The sequence below is a fragment of the Pseudophryne corroboree genome, chromosome 10, assembly GCF_028390025.1.
Source record: "Pseudophryne corroboree isolate aPseCor3 chromosome 10, aPseCor3.hap2, whole genome shotgun sequence".
Taxonomy (NCBI): Eukaryota; Metazoa; Chordata; class Amphibia; order Anura; family Myobatrachidae; genus Pseudophryne; species Pseudophryne corroboree.
The window spans coordinates 121739433-121759404 of record NC_086453.1 but is presented as its reverse complement, the minus strand read 5'-3'; the positions used below and the strand labels follow the sequence as shown (position 1 = coordinate 121759404).

The 19972-nt window shown below is 44.0% G+C and overlaps 1 long non-coding RNA gene across 1 annotated transcript; it reads left to right on the top strand.

Annotated features, from left to right (window-relative positions):
• The first annotated feature begins 16572 nt into the window (after positions 1-16572).
• Positions 16573-19615, top strand: LOC134965082 (uncharacterized). The gene is made up of 3 exons (XR_010188303.1): positions 16573-16690; positions 17372-17506; positions 19361-19615. It is a non-coding gene; the product is annotated as an uncharacterized LOC134965082 (long non-coding RNA).
• Positions 19616-19972: the final 357 nt, after the last annotated feature.

The window sequence follows — 19972 nt, the reverse complement described above, 5'->3', positions numbered from 1 at the left end:
CATTCCACCATGCACTGGGCTCAGCCACCAAGCATAGAAAAGAAAATGGCCCAGACGCGCTGTCACAGCTGCCAGAAGGGATTGTCAGTCCCTGAAAATATTTCAGAATAAAAAAGTGTAAACTGGCGCTTATGTGTTTCTCCAATGATAATAATGACTGTGGATCAATTTCAATAAAAATAACATATAATTTATTACCTGTACATCACAAACTAAAAACTAAAAACACACTGAGCATATATATCTGATATAAAATTGAGGCATATCTGGAGCTAAGAAAATGTTTAAAGATGGCTGCTTTCAGTGTCCACAAAAGGATCCCGGACTAAGTGCCTTGTGCAAAGTTCTCTGGTAAGAGGAAGTATATACAGCTGGTATTACCCGTGTGGATGGAGGCTTCCAGAGGTATGGTGATTTTTCAGCAAGCAAGCTGTGGCAATGGAACCACCTGGGTCTCTCTCATCAATGCTGTGTAGATAGATTCCTCAGAGTTCAAAAAAGGCAGGTTTGAAAGTCCATATCTGGATCAGACTTGAAGGTGGAACACTTGTAATGGTCGTCGCAGCTTCAACACTTAACGCGTTTCCCTAGGTTAGGTCACCTAGCTTCTGATGAAGCTAGGTGACCTAACCTAGGGAAACGCGTTAAGTGTTGAAGCTGCGACGACCATTACAAGTGTTCCACCTTCAAGTCTGATCCAGATATGGACTTTCAAACCTGCCTTTTTTGAACTCTGAGGAATCTATCTACACAGCATTGATGAGAGAGACCCAGGTGGTTCCATTGCCACAGCTTGCTTGCTGAAAAATCACCATACCTCTGGAAGCCTCCATCCACACGGGTAATACCAGCTGTATATACTTCCTCTTACCAGAGAACTTTGCACAAGGCACTTAGTCCGGGATCCTTTTGTGGACACTGAAAGCAGCCATCTTTAAACATTTTCTTAGCTCCAGATATGCCTCAATTTTATATCAGATATATATGCTCAGTGTGTTTTTAGTTTTTAGTTTGTGATGTACAGGTAATAAATTATATGTTATTTTTATTGAAATTGATCCACAGTCATTATTATCATTGGAGAAACACATAAGCGCCAGTTTACACTTTTTTATTCAGCCACCAAGCATCCCTGGAACTTGTTATAAAATGTTGCGTCACATATCAAAGTAACTCTAAGTGTATCTACTACATAAAAGCAAAAATCCGTCATTCTGTCTTTCTATACAAATCCAGTTTACAAGCGACGATCGTGACATTTTACATACGAGCGTATTAAAACACAGCAGAGGCAACTAAAACAATTAGAAATCCCTAACACCCCTAGGGGGGCAGACAGCAGCACAGAGTATATCAGGAGACAGCATAACTAAGGAATTGCTGGAGCAATGTACTCAAAACTTGGTACACATATGCCTTAAAATCTGGGAACAAACGCTGTGGGAGGAAGACACCCCTAGCATCCCTAGGGGGTGAGGCAGCAGCACTGAGTATTTCAGCAGACAGCACAACTCTGGAATGCCTGCAGCAATTTACAACAAACTTGGTACACATATGACTTTCACTGTGGAAACAAACACTGTGGGGGTCAGACACCCCTAGCACCCCTAGGGGTGGGACAGCAGCACAGAGTATGTCAGCAGACAGCATAACTGTGGAAGGCCTCGAGCAATTTACACCAAACTTGGTACACATCTGACTTACAATCTGCAAACAAACTCTGTGGGGGTTAGACACCCCTAGAGGTGGGGCAGCAGCACAGAGTATGTCAGGAGACAGCATAACTCCCGAATGCCTTGACCAATTTACAACAAACTTGGTTCACATATGACTTGCAAGCTGGGAACAAACACTGTGGGGGTAAGACAGCCCTAGCACCCCTTGGGGTGAGGCAGCTGCACAGAGTTTTTCAGCAGTCAGCATAACTCTGGAATGCCTGGAGCAATTTACACCAAACTTGGTACACATATGACTTACACTCTGGGAACAAACACTGTGAGGGTAACACACCACTAGCACCCCTAGGGGTGGGCCAGCAGCACACACTATATTAGGACATGCATGATATCTCAGTGATGACAGGGCTGCATGTGACAGGTCCAGTGACATGATGTGAGGAGGGGAATGGAGGTAGCAGGAAGCCACAGACTGAGAGTTGTATAGTGGGAAGAGCAGGGTCCTTTGGGGGACCAAAAAGGGGTGCAGCCACTACACAAAGTGCATCAGGGAAGCAAGATATGCAAATATACTAGATCCCCAATCAACGTAAATTAACAAACTATCATTCTAATTTACCATCCTCATCCTATACCAAAGAACGGGTATTCAGCTATCTACAATGTTATTTATACTGTGTGTTTAATATTTACATTTATTTTTGTAAACAGACATTCTTAAAATCAACGCCGGGTACTCCAGCTAGTATATACTAAATCATCTGTGACAGTAGCAATATTCTGATCATATTGGAAGTCTCGCAACAGAACATTTATAGATGGAGTTTAAGATCATACATGTTAACAACATTCAACAATATGCTGTCGGCATGTCCTCTTATGGAGTCTATGTAACCCATTAGCAAAACCAAATGCTCCGTCTACATACAGTACAGCGCGGGCACAAGGTCGTCATGCAATAAGTGATATGCCGGCCAGGCTCTTATACCTACGTTTCCTTTTGATGCTTGATCCAAATAATGTATCAGTAACAATGACATTACTGTGAAGTGAAGGAGAGATGATTAGGATGGTCACCTGTAACACACAGGCAATGTTTCTGTGACATGGAAAAACAATGGAAGAAATGTTATGGAGTTGGAGTGTCATGAGATGAAATGAAAACAAAAAAGTTATGTACCCTCCAGGTTCCGTTCTCAGCAGTCCGGCTGTCGGTACAATGGTGCCATGTGGTTCCACAGGGCACAGCCACGCTCACTGTCCACTCAACCTCTTTCCAACACGTCCAGTGGGTGTGAACAAGTCGAGTAGATGTCATTACCTATTCCCTGTGAATGTCACCTTGCGGGCCCGCGTTACAGTTTTATATACGCTGGTATTGAATAATACATTTCTAGTGCGCCACAAAAAAGACAACTCTTATTTCTTCTCCTCTTTATATGCTCATGGGTTACACAGGTTCTGTGGCTGATTAAACCAGGTGAAATGCAGACTTGAGGTCAGCCAGCCACAGAAACTGTATAATTTGTGAGTTTTCTGGTTTAATGGGATAGTATAGTTAGTATAGCTCTCTCTCTCTCTCTCTCTATATATATGTGTAACCCTACCCTCAATACCTTGAACGAGAGCTGTCTATGTATTCTATTAAGGGATGGTTACCTAATAGCTGTGCCTCCACTCAAGCTATGTGTAGTATTTAACTACCGTTAAGGCTTGCTTGAGTAAGCCTGATCTCTATCCTTAGGGGATGATTCCCTTATATCATAGATATATTATCTAATATACCTGTCTCTTTCTTCCAGGATCTTCAGATCAACTTCCAGACGGACCAGACACACATGGCAAGTATAACACTTTAATGACCAGTACCAAATGGATTAAGTATACATTAACATTTCATCAATTACACATTCCCCTTTAAGTCATTAATCCATGCTAACCCCCGGTCAATTAGGCCTATACACAGTACCTGCATGCAATACAACAAATCCTTTTTCTTTTCAACACACCCTTAGGTGTTAGAGTGACCCGGGTACTCTTAATATGATAGTGCACTATAAGGGCCCATAAACTTCCTAAAAATAACAGCAGTTAATACAGAATGTCTGACACTATGTTTTAGTATCAACTATCAGTTCTCCCTCCAGTTAAAGAGAAAGATGTTGGCTCAGTCTACTTATGGTAGCGATTACTTTCTCCTATAAGGTTACTTATAGTTCCTCCTTGGCAGATAACAGAAAGTATCTATTTAGCTCATAGATAGTAACATCAACAGTTGATTACCAAGGAATCTGTATCCTTTCCTCAGTAAAAATGTTACTGTAGTTGTCCAGTATTAAACTAAACTCCTAAGAAGCTGGTATGATAAACCTTTGTTATGCTGCGTCCTTGTGTCCATTTGAAGTAGCTGATGCTTTCTATAGTTCAGAGCATATATAGCTTTTCGATTCCTGTATGCCTCAAATTATTGTTGTCTCTTAGGATGAGTCTATATTAAATATATCTGCAAGAGATGGTTTCTCTTATCATAGTCACAGCGAGCTCAAATCCTTTAACTTTAAAACTAATAGTCTCTTACGTGTCAGTCCTTCTTACGGGTTCACGAATATACATATAACACAGTTGTATTAAAGTGCCACAAGCTAGTCCTTGAATCGGGATGATAGTCTAATCCTTTGTGGCTAAGAGGCTTTAACATTCATCCAATGTCACTGTAGTATGGCTACCTTTAATGTCCTTGACTCTAATTCTGCTAATTCAGGAGCATAAATACACACATTAGGTGGCAGCTTTAGGGTGTTACTTTCTATTTAGCGCTGCGGAACAATGTCTCTGGCTCTCCTTTGACTGATGTGATGCTGATATATGGGGGAGTTTTAAAACTATTTATGAAGCGTTAAACAGTTCAAGTTTCACTCCACTCCTCCTGTTACATATATATACCCAGTGCTTTCTACCTTCTCCTTAGCACTATGATTAAGCCATACATGGAACTGTAATTATAGGTCACTCTGACTACTGTGACCCATTACTATCCTCCTGCTTAATAGCCATTATTGCGGCCTAGCCCTGGAGTCCTTAGTCCCAATATGAAATTGACTATGTACAATAGTCACCTATGGCTTGCTGTGCTTAGTGTAGGGGTAATATAAATGGCTGGATTATGCACTCACACTTCTACCATCTAGTGATGCTGCTGCAGGATGCTCCCCCGACTCCTCCCTTACACTTACAGCCACACAGAATGGAGCCTCTGCTGCTGGTCCTGGCTTCTTTGTTGTGGCTGTCAGAGTTTGTGCCGGTAATAGGTAGGAAGGAACCCTCTCTGTCTCCCTGTCACAGATGCGCCTTTCCAATACTGCTGGGTGAGTTGACTAGCGCTGATCTTGGGTTCTATGAACAGTTCTGAGTCTCAATGCTGCTGTCACCACCTTTACAGTAAGGAAGCCCTGTTCTGGCTACACACACTAAGCACCCTCCGGCCGCCGCAATGTACACTGCTCAGCTCTAATGCGGGCGACGGCCGGAGCAGCAAAAAACTATGTCCTCTCACCAAGGGATATGCAGTCTCTCCCTCAGCTACACTCACAGCACCTCTCCACCCCTCTCTAGTAGTCACATGACCCACTCTGAGGTGATGCCCCGCCCACTGGCAATCACCCCACTAGGTGATTGACAGTTAGGAGCACAAGGACATTAACCCTTTAGATACACTGTGAAACCATAAAATAAGCCTTCATTGTATTCACCACTACATTTACATCAATGTACATACAATTACATATATGTGAACTGTATTATTTACCTCAAAACATGCATACAGTATTACAACATCCATTAACTTTTATATGAATAATATATATGCTTATACTCCATTTTAGTCACCATATTATAACTACCTCAGTATAAGTGTTGTTTAAACCCTAAATCAGGGTTACATTTCTCCCCCTGGTGCATTATCACTGTTTAACATCTTTAGGTGCCAATGCACCATCTACCTTACTCACTATGCTAAAATAGTATATATTCATTCACATCCATTAGCAAGCCACCTCATCTCAACCATTTTAACTGTTGGCCAAATAGGAAGGGATGGAACTACATAGCCTTCATGCCTCCCAGGGATAGTGTTCTCTGATCGTGCTGGTTTCCCTTGCTCTTCTACACCTGATTTATTGACTTCTTTTAGTACTGGACTTCGGATGGAAGATTTAAGAGATTGTGCTAGGGTAAAGTTATCATGTACCTCACTACGATTTTCACTGAGACTAGTTTCTTTCTCTGACGAAGCTTCTAAAGTTATCAAGTCTTTAGCATCTGAATTTTCCGTTTCTTGATCCTGGGACTGATTTACTCTACTATTGAATCTCGAGAGAGGTCGGTAATGTAAGGTTGTAGAAGGATGACAAGGAGCTGGATCTCTCCCTTGCCTTTGTTCTGAATATGCACTTCCTTCATCAACCGCTTTTTCTCGTGGTTGATAACAATAACTGTATGATCCTCGTCGGTTTGGAGCAAATCGACTCCCTTTCACTGGTACTCCACCTATGCCAGTCACATTTGCTGCATGTACACCCTTTTCCCCTTCCAACACTTCAAATTCTACTTTCTCTCCATCTCCTACACTGTACAACAGTTTTAGGGGGTTATTCTTCGTTATGGATGTCCAATGTACAAATATGTCTTCTCCGGTGTCATGCCTTTTAATGAAGCCATAGCCTTTCTTCACATGGAACCATATTACTGTGCCAGTCATTTTAAGAGACATATACTGTGTCCCTTTACTATCAACTTTATTCATAGAAGATTGTCTCAGCAATATACCATCCACTACCTCAGTCTGTAATGCTATGTCCTTAGTATCTGGTCGCATAGAAAATTCATGGATACGGTCTTCAGGACAGTTGTTTAGGAAGTTGGCATCCTTGAGTATTTTATTCTCAGATTCTAGCTGAGACAGTCTTTCTTTCATTTCATTCAGACAAATATGATCCTCCTTTTCAGTTTCTTTACCCACTTCCAATAATTCAGACAACTCAGTTATTTTTGATTCCAGAGAATGAATATTGTCTTCCTGCTGCTGGTACATTATCAACTTTTGTTGCTCCTGATCCACTCTGGTTTGTCTTTCATCAGATGCCATGGTTTCCATCTCTCTCTGTATAAACCAAAGTTCTCTTTCAAGCTCTTTGTTCCTCTCATCAATTTTGGTGTTAAACATCTGTTCTTCTTTTAGCTTCCATCGGGTTTCATCTAGAACCTCCAACAACTGATAAATATGTTTAGACCTGTCCAGTGCTATATGTCTTATCACCTCTATCGGGGTCTGTAGATCCACTGGGCTATCTCTTCTTGTTGGTTCCTCAATGGAAGTTGGAAACAGGGAAAGCAGGTCCTTCTGTTGATCTTTTGGAAGAGCTAATACTAATTGTCCATGTTTCTTATAATCCTCAGCTATTTGCTTTAGCACAGTTTCTAATCTCTGTATACCTACATCTATCTTCACTTCCCCTGGAACTCTCTCTTTCAGTGGTAGAACATTCTTATCTCCTTTCATTCCATAATCCATGTTAGCGACCAAAGTATGAGCAAGGTTGTCACTAACACCTCCCTCACTATCCTTTAGGTGGGGATCAAGTCTGACTTTCTTGTCCTTTGATTTTTTCTTTCTCTTCTCCAACTCTACAGGGACATCTAATATTTTTTCATTTTTCACGCCTAGGTTATTTACAAAAGTTCCCACAAACTTGCATGTCACCTCTTCCTTTAAGCCTGGTCCCTTATGGTACTCTTGTTTGTCCATACTTTTACATTCTCTATTGGCTTCAACTCTCCCAACTGATACAGCAATGGCTTTATGTCCAACCTTCTCCCTGTTCCTTTGCTTCTTTCCCATATTTGTATTTTATTTTTAGGGATGTGAGGACTTTATCAATAATAATTAATGGCAGCTGACACCTGTGGTGTAACAGGGCCTGAGTGTAACTTCTATCTCACGCGGTGCCTCCAAATGTAACCCTACCCTCAATACCTTGAACGAGAGCTGTCTATGTATTCTATTAAGGGATGGTTACCTAATAGCTGTGCCTCCACTCAAGCTATGTGTAGTATTTAACTACCGTTAAGGCTTGCTTGAGTAAGCCTGATCTCTATCCTTAGGGGATGATTCCCTTATATCATAGATATATTATCTAATATACCTGTCTCTTTCTTCCAGGATCTTCAGATCAACTTCCAGACGGACCAGACACACATGGCAAGTATAACACTTTAATGACCAGTACCAAATGGATTAAGTATACATTAACATTTCATCAATTACACATTCCCCTTTAAGTCATTAATCCATGCTAACCCCCGGTCAATTAGGCCTATACACAGTACCTGCATGCAATACAACAAATCCTTTTTCTTTTCAACACACCCTTAGGTGTTAGAGTGACCCGGGTACTCTTAATATGATAGTGCACTATAAGGGCCCATAAACTTCCTAAAAATAACAGCAGTTAATACAGAATGTCTGACACTATGTTTTAGTATCAACTATCAGTTCTCCCTCCAGTTAAAGAGAAAGATGTTGGCTCAGTCTACTTATGGTAGCGATTACTTTCTCCTATAAGGTTACTTATAGTTCCTCCTTGGCAGATAACAGAAAGTATCTATTTAGCTCATAGATAGTAACATCAACAGTTGATTACCAAGGAATCTGTATCCTTTCCTCAGTAAAAATGTTACTGTAGTTGTCCAGTATTAAACTAAACTCCTAAGAAGCTGGTATGATAAACCTTTGTTATGCTGCGTCCTTGTGTCCATTTGAAGTAGCTGATGCTTTCTATAGTTCAGAGCATATATAGCTTTTCGATTCCTGTATGCCTCAAATTATTGTTGTCTCTTAGGATGAGTCTATATTAAATATATCTGCAAGAGATGGTTTCTCTTATCATAGTCACAGCGAGCTCAAATCCTTTAACTTTAAAACTAATAGTCTCTTACGTGTCAGTCCTTCTTACGGGTTCACGAATATACATTTCTCTATCGTCCTAAGTGGATGCTGGGGTTCCTGAAAGGACCATGGGGAATAGCGGCTCCGCAGGAGACAGGGCACAAAAAAGTAAAGCTTTACTAGGTCAGGTGGTGTGCACTGGCTCCTCCCCCTATGACCCTCCTCCAGACTCCAGTTAGATTTTGTGCCCGAACGAGAAGGGTGCAATCTAGGTGGCTCTCCTAAAGAGCTGCTTAGAGAAAGTTTAGTTTAGGTTTTTTTCTTTACAGTGAGTCCTGCTGGCAACAGGATCACTGCAACGTGGGACTTAGGGGGAAAGTAGTAAACTCACCTGCATGCAGAGTGGATTTGCTGCTTGGCTACTGGACACCATTAGCTCCAGAGGGATCGAACACAGGCCCAGCCGTGGAGTCCGGTCCCGGAGCCGCGCCGCCGACCCCCTTGCAGATGCTGAAGCGTGAAGAGGTCCGGAAACCGGCGGCTGAAGACTCCTCAGTCTTCATAAGGTAGCGCACAGCACTGCAGCTGTGCGCCATTTTCCTCTCAGCACACTTCACTGGGCAGTCACTGAGGGTGCAGAGCGCTGGGGGGGGGGCGCTCTGAGAGGCAAATATAAACCTTATACAAGGCTAAAAATACCTCACATATAGCCCATAGGGGCTATATGGAGATATTTAACCCCTGCCTGACTGGAAAAATAGCGGGAGAAGAACCCGCCGAAAAAGGGGCGGGGCCTATCTCCTCAGCACACGGCGCCATTTTCTGTCACAGCTCCGCTGGTCAGAACGGCTCCCAGGTCTCTCCCCTGCACTGCACTACAGAAACAGGGTAAAACAGAGAGGGGGGGCACATTAATGGCTATATATATATATATTAAAGCAGCTATAAGGGAGCACTTAATATAAGGATATCCCTTGTATATATAGCGCTTTGTGGTGTGTGCTGGCAGACTCTCCCTCTGTCTCCCCAAAAGGGCTAGTGGGTCCTGTCTTCATTAGAGCATTCCCTGTGAGTTTGCGGTGTGTGTCGGTACGTGGTGTCGACATGTATGAGGACGATATTGGTGTGGAGGCGGAGCAATTGCCAAATATGCAGATGTCACCCCCCAGGGGGTCGACACCAGAATGGATGCCTTTATTTGTGGAATTACGTGATGGTTTATCTTCCCTTAAACAGTCAGTTGAGGACATGAGGCGGCCGGACAATCAATTAATGCCTGTCCAGGCGCCTCAAACACCGTCAGGGGCTGTAAAACGCCCTTTGCCTCAGTCGGTCGACACAGACCCAGACACGGGCACTGATTCCAGTGACGACGGTAGAAATTCAAACGTATTTTCCAGTAGGGCCACACGTTATATGATTTTGGCAATGAAGGAGACGTTACATTTAGCTGATACTACAGATACCGTAAAACAGGGTATTATGTATGGTGTGAAAAAACTACAAACAGTTTTTCCTGAATCAGAAGAATTAAATGACGTGTGTGATGAAGCGTGGGTTGCTCCTGATAAAAAGTTGATAATTTCAAAAAAGTTATTGGCATTATACCCTTTCCCGCCAGAGGTTAGGGCGCGCTGGGAAACACCCCCTAAGGTGGACAAGGCGCTCACACGCTTATCCAAACAAGTGGCGTTACCCTCTCCTGAGACGGCCGCACTTAAGGATCCATCAGATAGAAAGATGGAAGTTATTCAAAAGAATATATACACACATGCAGGTGTTATACTACGACCAGCTATAGCAACTGCCTGGATGTGCAGTGCTGGAGTAGTTTGGTCAGAATCCCTGATTGAAAATATTGATACCCTAGATAGGGACAATGTTTTACTGTCGTTAGAACAAATAAAGGATGCATTTATCTATATGCGTGATGCACAGAGGGATATTTGCACACTGGCATCTCGGGTGAGTGCTATGTCCATTTCAGCCAGAAGAGCCTTATGGACACGACAGTGGACAGGCGATGCGGATTCAAAACGTCACATGGAGGTTTTGCCGTATAAAGGGGAGGAGTTATTTGGAGTTGGTCTATCAGACTTGGTGGCCACGGCTACTGCCGGGAAATCCACTTTTTTACCTCACGTCACTCCCCAACAGAGAAAGGCACCGACCTTTCAACCGCAGCCTTTTCGCTCCTACAAAAATAAGAGAGCAAAGGGCTTGTCGTACCTGCCACGAGGCAGAGGAAGAGGGAAGAGACACCAACAGGCAGCTCCTTCCCAGGAACAGAAGCCCTCCCCGGCTCCTGCAAAAACCTCAGCATGACGCTGGGGCCTCTCAAGCGGACTCGGGGACAGTGGGGGGCCGTCTCAAAAATTACAGCGCGCAGTGGGCTCACTCGCAGGTAGACCCCTGGATCCTGCAGATAATATCTCAGGGGTACAGGTTGGAATTAGAGACGGATCCTCCTCATCGTTTCCTGAAGTCTGCCTTACCAACCGTCTCTTCCGAAAGGGAGAGGGTGTTGGAAGCCATTCACAAGCTGTACGCTCAGCAGGTGATAGTCAAAGTACCCCTATTACAACAAGGAAAGGGGTATTATTCCACTCTATTTGTGGTACCGAAGCCGGATGGCTCGGTAAGGCCTATTCTAAATCTGAAGTCCTTGAACCTCTACATAAAAAAGTTCAAGTTCAAGATGGAGTCACTCAGAGCAGTGATAGCGAACCTGGAAGAAGGGGACTTTATGGTATCCTTGGACATCAAGGATGCGTATCTACACGTTCCGATTTACCCCGCACACCAGGGGTACCTCAGGTTCATTGTTCAAAACTGTCACTATCAGTTTCAGACGCTGCCGTTCGGATTGTCCACGGCGCCTCGGGTCTTTACCAAGGTAATGGCCGAGATGATGATTCTTCTTCGAAGAAAAGGCGTATTAGTTATCCCATACTTGGACGATCTCCTAATAAGGGCAAGGTCCAGAGAACAGCTGGAGACAGCTTTAGCACTATCTCAAGAGGTGCTAAGACAACACGGGTGGATTCTGAATATTCCAAAATCCCATTTAATCCCGACAACTCGTCTGCTGTTCCTAGGAATGATTCTGGACACGGTTCAGAAAAAGGTTTTCCTTCCAGAGGGAAAAGCCAAGGAGTTATCCGATCTGGTCAGGAACCTCCTAAAACCAGGAAAAGTGTCAGTACATCAATGCACAAGAGTCCTGGGAAAAATGGTGGCTTCTTACGAAGCAATTCCATTCGGCAGATTCCATGCAAGAATATTCCAAAGGGATCTGTTGGACAAATGGTCAGGGTCGCATCTGCAGATGCACCTGCGAATAACCCTGTCACCAAAGACAAGGGTGTCACTTCTGTGGTGGTTGCAGAAGGCTCACCTATTAGAAGGCCGCAGATTCGGCATTCAGGATTGGATCCTGGTGACCACGGACGCCAGCCTGAGAGGCTGGGGAGCAGTCACACAAGGAAGAAACTTCCAGGGAGTATGGACGAGTCTGGAAAAGTCTCTTCACATAAACATTCTGGAACTAAGAGCAATCTACAATGCTCTAAGCCAGGCGGAACTTCTCCTGCAAGGAAAGCCGGTGTTGATTCAGTCGGACAACATCACGGCGGTCGCCCATGTAAACAGGCAGGGCGGCACAAGAAGCAGGAGTGCAATGGCAGAAGCTGCCAAGATTCTTCGCTGGGCGGAGAATCACGTGATAGCACTGTCAGCAGTGTTCATCCCGGGCGTGGACAACTGGGAAGCAGACTTCCTCAGCAGACACGATCTTCATCCGGGAGAGTGGGGTCTACATCCAGAAGTCTTCAACATGTTAATAGACCGTTGGGAAAGACCAATTGTAGACATGATGGCGTCTCGCCTCAACAAGAAACTGGACAAATATTGCGCCAGGTCAAGAGATCCACAGGCAATAGCTGTGGACGCACTGGTAACTCCTTGGGTGTACCAGTCAGTGTATGTGTTTCCTCCTCTGCCGCTCATACCAAAGGTATTGAAGATCATACGGCAAAGAAGAGTAAGAACAATACTAGTGGTTCCGGATTGGCCGAGAAGGACTTGGTATCCGGAACTTCAAGAGATGCTCACGGACGAACCGTGGCCTCTACCTCTGAGAAGGGACCTGCTACAGCAGGGTCCCTGTCTTTTTCAAGACTTACCGCGGCTGCGTTTGACGGCATGGCGGTTGAACGCCAGATCCTAAAAGGGAAAGGCATTCCAGAAGAAGTCATTCCTACCTTGATTAAGGCACGGAAGGAAGTCACCGTGAAACATTATCACCGCATTTGGCGAAAATATGTAGCGTGGTGCGAGGATCGGAGGGTTCCGACGGAGGAATTCCAACTGGGTCGTTTCCTACATTTCCTGCAATCAGGATTATCTATGGGTCTCAAATTGGGATCCATTAAGGTTCAAATTTCGGCCCTGTCAATATTCTTCCAAAAAGAATTGGCCTCTGTCCCTGAGGTCCAGACTTTTGTCAAGGGAGTACTGCATATACAGCCTCCTGTGGTGCCTCCGGTGGCACCGTGGGATCTAAATGTAGTTTTAGATTTCCTCAAATCCCATTGGTTTGAACCATTGAAAAAGGTGGATTTGAAATATCTCACATTGAAAGTGACTATGTTACTAGCCCTGGCCTCTGCCAGGAGAGTATCTGAATTGGCGGCTTTATCTTATAAAAGTCCTTATCTAATCTTCCATTCGGATAGGGCAGAACTGCGGACTCGTCCGCATTTTCTCCCTAAAGTGGTATCGGCATTTCATCTGAACCAACCTATTGTGGTGCCTGCGGCCACTAGCGACTTGGAGGACTCCAAGTTGTTGGACGTTGTCAGAGCCTTAAAAATATACATTGCAAGGACGGCTGGAGTCAGAAAATCTGACTCGCTGTTTATATTGTATGCACCCAACAAGTTGGGCGCACCTGCTTCTAAGCAGTCGATTGCTCGTTGGATTTGTAACACAATTCAACTTGCACATTCTGTGGCAGGCCTGCCACAGCCTAAAACTGTAAAAGCCCACTCCACAAGGAAGGTGGGCTCATCTTGGGCGGCTGCCCGAGGGGTCTCGGCATTACAACTCTGCCGAGCAGCTACGTGGTCGGGGGAGAACACGTTTGTAAAATTTTACAAATTTGATACCCTGGCAAAGGAGGACCTGGAGTTCTCTCATTCGGTGCTGCAGAGTCATCCGCACTCTCCCGCCCGTTTGGGAGCTTTGGTATAATCCCCATGGTCCTTTCAGGAACCCCAGCATCCACTTAGGACGATAGAGAAAATAAGAATTTACTTACCGATAATTCTATTTCTCGGAGTCCGTAGTGGATGCTGGGCGCCCATCCCAAGTGCGGATTATCTGCAATACTTGTACATAGTTATTGTTAACTAATTCGGGTTATTGTTAAGGAGCCATCTTTAAGAGGCCCTTTCTGTTGTCATACTGTTAACTGGGTTTAGATCACAAGTTGTACGGTGTGATTGGTGTGGCTGGTATGAGTCTTACCCGGGATTCAAAATGCCTCCCTTATTGTGTATGCTCGTCCGGGCACAGTACCTAACTGGAGTCTGGAGGAGGGTCATAGGGGGAGGAGCCAGTGCACACCACCTGACCTAGTAAAGCTTTACTTTTTTGTGCCCTGTCTCCTGCGGAGCCGCTATTCCCCATGGTCCTTTCAGGAACCCCAGCATCCACTACGGACTCCGAGAAATAGAATTATCGGTAAGTAAATTCTTATTATAACACAGTTGTATTAAAGTGCCACAAGCTAGTCCTTGAATCGGGATGATAGTCTAATCCTTTGTGGCTAAGAGGCTTTAACATTCATCCAATGTCACTGTAGTATGGCTACCTTTAATGTCCTTGACTCTAATTCTGCTAATTCAGGAGCATAAATACACACATTAGGTGGCAGCTTTAGGGTGTTACTTTCTATTTAGCGCTGCGGAACAATGTCTCTGGCTCTCCTTTGACTGATGTGATGCTGATATATGGGGGAGTTTTAAAACTATTTATGAAGCGTTAAACAGTTCAAGTTTCACTCCACTCCTCCTGTTACATATATATACCCAGTGCTTTCTACCTTCTCCTTAGCACTATGATTAAGCCATACATGGAACTGTAATTATAGGTCACTCTGACTACTGTGACCCATTACTATCCTCCTGCTTAATAGCCATTATTGCGGCCTAGCCCTGGAGTCCTTAGTCCCAATATGAAATTGACTATGTACAATAGTCACCTATGGCTTGCTGTGCTTAGTGTAGGGGTAATATAAATGGCTGGATTATGCACTCACACTTCTACCATCTAGTGATGCTGCTGCAGGATGCTCCCCCGACTCCTCCCTTACACTTACAGCCACACAGAATGGAGCCTCTGCTGCTGGTCCTGGCTTCTTTGTTGTGGCTGTCAGAGTTTGTGCCGGTAATAGGTAGGAAGGAACCCTCTCTGTCTCCCTGTCACAGATGCGCCTTTCCAATACTGCTGGGTGAGTTGACTAGCGCTGATCTTGGGTTCTATGAACAGTTCTGAGTCTCAATGCTGCTGTCACCACCTTTACAGTAAGGAAGCCCTGTTCTGGCTACACACACTAAGCACCCTCCGGCCGCCGCAATGTACACTGCTCAGCTCTAATGCGGGCGACGGCCGGAGCAGCAAAAAACTATGTCCTCTCACCAAGGGATATGCAGTCTCTCCCTCAGCTACACTCACAGCACCTCTCCACCCCTCTCTAGTAGTCACATGACCCACTCTGAGGTGATGCCCCGCCCACTGGCAATCACCCCACTAGGTGATTGACAGTTAGGAGCACAAGGACATTAACCCTTTAGATACACTGTGAAACCATAAAATAAGCCTTCATTGTATTCACCACTACATTTACATCAATGTACATACAATTACATATATGTGAACTGTATTATTTACCTCAAAACATGCATACAGTATTACAACATCCATTAACTTTTATATGAATAATATATATGCTTATACTCCATTTTAGTCACCATATTATAACTACCTCAGTATAAGTGTTGTTTAAACCCTAAATCAGGGTTACATATGTGTATATATATATATATATATATATATACACACACACACACACACACACACACATAACGGAATATGATTAATTCAGCCTCTTAGATAAACAGCTTTATTTCCTTATAAAATATAAGCAGTGATTTAGTCTAGAAATTCATGTCACTTATGTTTTCCCTTTACCTATATATTGAGGCACTCTGTATAACATTGCCTTATACTTCATTTTCTACACTAGTCTCATTTTTTTTAAACTAGAAACTCATGTACTGTATATCCAGTTGTAGTTGATGTATAAAATGCATATGTAAGATAGCTGTAACTCTGTAGCTTTGCTTCTGGTTACTGTGACATCACACCTAGCTTGTGACATCACTAGCCCATGACATCACAATGCTTCTTCCTGTAACATTCTATCTACAGCTGCTGACGTTTCCAGTTTCCATGCAGGAAGACAGGTAGGAGGTGAGTCCTACATAGCAGGGTACAATGGAGGGGGGTAAGGTAGACAGAGTGCAGTATTGTCCGCTGAAAGGCAAGACAAGATAGACAGAACAGGGCATAAAGGTACAAGGATACATACATAGGAGAAGCGCAGGAAGGAATGATATATTTAGGAATAAAAATGTAGCGTTACAGGAATAAAGAGGGCAGTATGGAGGATAAGCACACATACAGGGGATGCAGATAACCTGGGTCTCTATGAGGCAGGATCATGGCTTTGGGATGAAAAAGTTAATAAAATAGATAAATGGGATATTGATAACTTTGAAAGAATCTTGTTTGGTTTAAGGAAAATTGAGAAACTGGTTGACTCATGGACAGTTTATTGTACTTAATCTAGTACTATGCTTATTGATATTCTTTTGTGTTTTTTAGATCATCTGGCAAAGAGATTTGCAGAGTGTCGGGTGACCGGCAAAGAGATCTGCAAAGTGTCAGTTGAAGACGACAGGAGAGGTCACAGAGATGGCAACGACTGGAGTATAACATGCAGGAGGTAAGTTACCATACTCTCTCTTCACATGTTACATCTGCCCCACCTGCAGTGCACATGGGGGGTAATTCCAAGTTGATCGCAGCAGGAGATTTTTTAGCAGTTGGGCAAAACCATGTACACTGCAGGGGGGGCAGATATAACATTTGCAGAGAGAGTTAGATTTGGGTGGGTAATTTTATTTCTGTGCAGGGTAAATAGTGGCTGCTTTATTTTTACACTGCAAATTAGATTGCAGATTGAACACACCACACCCAAATCTAACTCTCTCTGCACATGTTATATCTGCCTCCCCTGCAGTGCACATGGTTTTGCCCAATTGCTAACAAAAATCCTGCTGCGATCAACTTGGAATTACCCCCATGGTTTTGCCCAGTTGCTAACAGAATTCCTGCTGCGATCAACTTGGAATTACCCCCATGGTTTTGTCCATTAGAGAACAAATTTGCTGCTGCAATCAGGTCTGAATTAGGCCCAGGGTATGATACTAACATGATCCTAGCACTAGGGAAGATAAAACCTGGAGCAGATAACTTGGGACTCTATGAGAAAGGATCTTGGGTTTTGGATTAAAAGTCAATAAAATAGATAAATTGCAAATGAATAAAAATGAAAGTACGTAACAAAATTTAGTAGTATAATTATACACATAGAATGTCTGACCAGGAAATTCTGGTTATTTAGATCATCATTTGGCAAAGTTCTGGCAAAGAGATTTGCAGAGTGTCGGGTGACTGGCAAAGAGATCTGCAAAGTGTCAGTGGAAGACGACGGGAGGGGTCACAGAGGAATTAGTGACTGGAGAATATCATGCAGGAGGTAAGTTACCATACTAGTGTAATTGTGTGTGTGGTAGGGGGTATTGAGAGCACAGTACAAAACATAGTGTCTATGGTGGGGGAAAGCGGACAATACAAAACATGCAATTGGGGGCAACTTGGTATAGCACATACAGATCGTGTGGGGGCACAATACAAAAACATAGAAATTGTGGCGTACTCTATAGGACATATAGAGGAAGGACATACACTTTTGGGGGTTGCGAGATGTAGTACATACTGTAATACAGAAAAACAGGAAGAGTGGGGAGAGCATGATACAGAACATACAGATCGGGGGAAGAACAATACAGATCGGGGGAGATAGTGAAATGGCTGACATTTACAGTATATCAATGACCTGGGGGCAGGTGTACAAAGCCTGGGAGAGTGATAAAGTGGAGAGAGATAAACTAACAACCAATCAGCTCCTAGTTGTCATTATTCAAACACAGCCTGTAACATGGCAGTTAGAAGCTGATTGGCTGGTACTTTACCTTTCTCCACTTTATCACTCTGCAGGGCTTGATACATCTCCCCCATAGAATAACTAAATGATGAAATGGTACAGAATGGTATAAGTGAATTGGAGCTGTAACAAGTGACTGTTTCCCTATCTTTACATATAATAAAGGTGACATTGGGGGTAATTCTGAGTTGATCGCAGCACGATTTTTGTTAGCAGTTGGGGAAAACCATGTGCACTGCAGGGGGGCCAGATTTAACATTTGCAGAGAGAGTTAGATTTGGGTGGGTAATTTTGTTTCTGTGCAGGGTAAATACTGGCTGCTTTATTTTTACACTGCAATTTAGATTGCAGATTGAACACACCCCACCCAAATCTATCTCTCTCTGCAAATGTTATATCTGCCTCCCCTGCAGTGCACATGGTTTTGCCCAACTGCTAACAAAAATCCTGCTGCGATCAACTCAGAATTACCCCCATAGTCCTTTCCCTAGAGCCCTTCTCCTTGCCGCTCAGGGGGCCGGATTCAGATGCGGATGCAGAGCTGCTATTGCACCAAGTGGCTCAATGCTTTTTCACTGCGCATGCGTGTAAGCTGCACTGCGCACAAAATGAAATCAAGCTCACATAGAGGATCCCATCGCAAAGTGATTGACAGGAAGTCAGCGTTTGAGGTGGGAATGGGGGTGGCTAACTGTGTACAGGCATTTCAGGTCCGTGCAAACGCCATTCCATGTGCATGCATAAATTACCCATTGTGACCTGTGTTGCTGCTGGAGAGCCCCCTGTGTCTAGGAGACTTGCTCAGCCTACGACTGCTCAGACTCACAATGCAATTGTGAATGACAAGATTGCAGCAGTGATCGCTTCAACAACCACAACTGAATCAGGCCCACAATTACACCATTATATTTTACTAATTTATCACATTTATCAACTAAGGGGTCAGTTTAATTAGGTGCGAGTTTGTCTTACAACAGCCGCACTTTCCGGTAGCCCCATAGGCTGAATCTGGCCACGAAGGGTGTGAGTTTGGATGCTGCTGAAACATCGCAGCAATGGTAACTCGTACCTAATTAGATTGACTCCTAAATGTTAGCAATTTATATCTTTTATTCTTTACTGCTCAAACTTCTTTTCTGAAGGTACCCACTAATTACTATAAGAGAGAACTTATCCCCCCAATGCGTGTATTGTATAAAAACAATGGGCCCTTAGGGATAATTGTCCTTATTTTAGGTATTTTCCATGTCCTCAGTAGTTAGAGTAACATATTTACATAGAGAGATTTTTCTCTCTACACAACCACACCGATGTTTCCATTTTGTCTCTCCGCTTGTTCATCCACTAACATTGATTTTTCATCTCTTCCTTTTCGTCTACATGCAGTGGGTGATCCCTGAATAGCTGCCCTGGGAGAAGAGCTGCGGACATATGCTCCAAATGTTGGGACATATGCATTACCTATTAGGAGATGCAGTAAAGATGCCGGCTGTCGGGTTTACAGCAGTCAGAATACTGACACTGGGATCCCGACACTCTTCAGAATCCCGACGTTGGAAATCCGAATGGGCAAGGATACCGATGCCCATATCCCCACGATCATAAGTTTAGGGCTGGGCAAGGCATGTCAGGTTTAGGCATCAGGCACAGGGGGGAGGGGGGGTTAGGCTGCAGGGGAGGGAGGGTTAGGTTTATGCATCAGGTGGGGGGTTAGGTTTAGGCATCAGGCAGGGGGTTAGGGTTAGGCTGCAGGTGGAGGGAGGTTAGGGTTAGGCTGCGGATAGGGTGGGTTAGGCACCCACGGGGGAGGTTAGGCTGCATGGGAGATTGGGTTAGGTTTAGGCATCAGGCGAGAGGGTTAGGTTTAGGTGTTAGGCGGGGGGATTAAGTTTAGGCTGCGGGTGGGGTGGAGCTTAGGGTTAGGCACCCCTGGGGGTAGATAGGCTGCGGGTAGGGTGGGTTAGGGATAGGCACCCCCGAGAGTGGTTAGGCTGTGAG